This window comes from Nicotiana attenuata, unplaced genomic scaffold (assembly GCF_001879085.1).
Source record: "Nicotiana attenuata strain UT unplaced genomic scaffold, NIATTr2, whole genome shotgun sequence".
Lineage (NCBI taxonomy): Eukaryota > Viridiplantae > Streptophyta > Magnoliopsida > Solanales > Solanaceae > Nicotiana > Nicotiana attenuata.
The window spans coordinates 387,895-391,441 of record NW_017670644.1 but is presented as its reverse complement, the minus strand read 5'-3'; positions in this window follow the sequence as shown (position 1 = coordinate 391,441).

Genomic DNA, 3,547 nt, shown 5'->3' with positions numbered 1-3,547 from the left:
CCTCCTCTTCCTCTTCTATCTCCTGCTTTCCCGATTCAGTCGAGGCTGGTGGTTGTGATTGCTATTTGGTTTCCTGTTTACCTTTGATGCTTGACCTTTTCGAGGTTGATAACGTTGATACCGGCATTACCTCGTCGATTGCAAATATTTCCTTTGCAGCATGCGGCTCCCCTTATACTATTTTCACACCGTCTGACGTCGGGAATTTCATCATTTGGTGGAGAGTCGAAGGTACTGCTCTCATATTGTGAATCCGCGCCTTCCGAGTAGGGCATTGTATCTCATGTCGCCCTCGATCACGTGGAACTTGGTATCTTGAATGGTTCCAGCCACGTTTAGCGGTAGTAATCTCCCCTTTAGTCTTTTTACTGGCCATGTTGAAGTTGTTTAAGACTCGAGTTGTGGGCACAATTTGATCTTGTAGGCCGAGTTTCTCCACGATTGGATGATATTCGCCGAGCTACCTTGATCCACTAAAACACGCTTAACTTGAACTTAATTTAATAAGATAGAAATTACCAGAGCGTCATTGTGTGGTTTAGAAATGCCTTCTGCTTCTTCGTCGTTAAATGATAAGGAGCCTTCGGGTACGTAATCCCGGGTCCGCTTTTCCCTAATAATTGATACCTTAGTGCATTTGAATACGGGCCCTTGTGGAATATCGACCTCGCCGACTATCATATGAATGACGTGTTGTGGTTCCTCCTGTTCATTTTTCCTGTTGGTGTCTCGGTCTCTGAAATGATTCTTGGCCCGATCGCTAAGGAACTCTCGAAGGTAGCCCTCGTTGAATAGACAGGCTACCTCTTCCCTTAATTTCCTGCAATCCTCGATCTTTTGACCATGCGTGCCATGATACTTGGACATCAAATTTGGGTTTCTTTGGGAAGGATCGATTTGTATGGGTCCGGGCCACCTAGTATCTTTGATCCTTGCGATTGCCGATACAATGCCTGATGCATCGACGCTAAAGTTATATTCCGATAACCGAGGTGCCTTTACGGGATCAGCATGCTTATCAAAACCCCTTTTGCTCATAAGTCACCAAGAATTTTGTCCTCGATCGTTTCTTTGATCATTCCGGGAGAGATTGCGTCCCGAGCCATTGTTTCTTTGATCTGCGGTATATGGTTGATATCGTTCTCTGTTCGACCTTGGCTCCATGTCGATACCTCGCGAGGTTTTTACTGCCAATCTGTTTGGATGTACTGAACCAGAAGGGGCTCCAAATTGGTCGTCCTCGACCCTGATCTTCGATTGTGCACATCTGCCCAAGTTACAGCTCGATACTCGACCAAATTTTGTTTCAATTGTCGTGATGTTGTCGAACTCCGGCTCGTTTAAGCCTTGGGTGAAAGCTTGAACGGCCCAATCATTTTTGAACCGATGGAAACTCCATGCATTCCATTTGAAATCGGGATACGAACTCCCTCAGCATTTCATTATCCCTTTGTCTTATCTTAAAAACGTCTGATTTCCTTGTTGCGGCCTTTATGGCCCCATCGTGTGCCTTCACGAAGGAGTCTGCTAACATGGAAAATGAGTCAGTGGAATTTGGTGGCAGGTTGCGGTACCAAATTATTGCTCCCTTTGACAAAGTTTTCCCAAATTTTTTCAACAAAAGCGACTCGATCTCATCATCATCTAAGTCATTTCCTTTAATTTCGCATGTGTACGAAGTGATGTGTTCATTAGGATCGGTTGTCCCGTTGTATTTAGGTATATCCGGCATACGGAACTTCTTAGAATGGGCTTCGGAGCCGCACTCTGAGGAAAAGGCTTTTGCACGAACTTTTTTGAATCCAAAACCTTTAAGATCGGGGGAGCCCCCGGTATCTGATCAACTCGGGAGTTGTATGTTTCCACTTTTTTATCGTTATCTTCGATTTTCTTCTCTCCCTACTGATTCTTTTGGTGAGCTCCTCGAGCATTTTCACAATTGTAGGATCAGTCCCTGATCCGTTACCATTCGACCTTTCTGGCACTGGCACTGGCACTGGCTCGGTACGGCGAGTGATTTCCGGCTCGACCACACTCGGAGTTCTATGTTGACTTTGAAGCTGAGCGATAGTAGCCTGCTGAGCCTGTAGCATCTCGAATATTACTTGGAGACTAACTCCCCGTCTCCTACGCCTTGTATTCCTTAGCCACCAGATCGGCCTTCCCTGTGCACACTCCCTTCGGGGTCGGCGCCTAAATCCGCATTCAAAGCAACGTGCGAACTGATATCAACTGGATCGACGACCGGTACTCCCTCGAGATTAGCCGGTGGCACCCCGGCTCCTGGAGCAATTACATTGTTGTTTTCTCCGTGAAATCCAAGACCATCATCACCATGTACCGGTGTATTTTGTGAGTTTGACATGCTTTAACCTGACAGAAAAAAATACTTGACAAGAACAAGTGTGAAAGTAACGTGTGTTATCAGAATCAACACTAAAACAATCACTATTATCCTTAGCCCCAAGGCGGGCGCCAAACTGTTTACCCTAAAATTCGAGTAACAATTAAACTTGTATTGTGGTTTTAAGTATATGTGATTAAATTCAATGCCAATTAATAAGCAAGGGATTAAATATACAAATTAAAGAGTAAAGTAGATCAAACCAGTGTGTAGGGTAAGTCTCAACCTCGACCCGTGACGGTCTCGAGGTATGGTGATGGGAGTAAATGATAAAACAATTCTGAAGAACAATAAGTAATAATAACAAGAGAATAATGTGTGTATATTTTCTTATCAATGAATCCTCTTTACAAAATGGGATCCCCCTTTATATAATAGGGGAGTCCTAAATAAGGACACTTCTAATTACAGTAAGAAATCATGATTGACAGTTGTCTAACCGCCAAGGACCAATCCATTCCGAAATTTACGCCGTGATCTCCGGCCCATCGCGGGTATCTCGCTCTTTCCATTATTGAATCATAACGGCATCGTCTCGAAGTATGTCCTCTTCTGACCTCGATAAATGATATCGACCTCGATATTGAAAAGGAGCTTCGACCCCGAGCTCGGCGTCCTGGCCTCCCAACGTGGTATCACTTTTTTCATCGAAGAACGAAATCGGATAGCCTTGATTTCTACCGTATACACAAGTTTTAATCTAATCTATGTCTAAACGCTAGCTATTTGTATTAAATCAAACTAATCATCTAAATTGAAACGAAGGGATTACATCAAACAAACTGGAAAGAAAGAAATTAAAGAAGTGAATAGTGGGAAAGTCATGGGGAAAAAACAGTAAGGAATAAATGAGGAAAGTTGGAACTAGGAAAAAGAAAAACTTCATGATTGTCTAGCAACCAAAGATTGAGATCTTATTAAATTACAATATTATGGATGTGTAACATATGCATCAACGTACCAAAAAGATGAACGCATGATTGTATCATAAATACATCACCCTTTAGTGGTTGACCATTGAATTAAAAAACAAAAAAGAAATGGATCTTAGACTCTATGCCGATTGCCGAAAGCACATAAATTTTGCACGCCTAAATTCTTTTATTAAAATATTAAGGAGAAAGAAATGAAGGAAAAGATAGG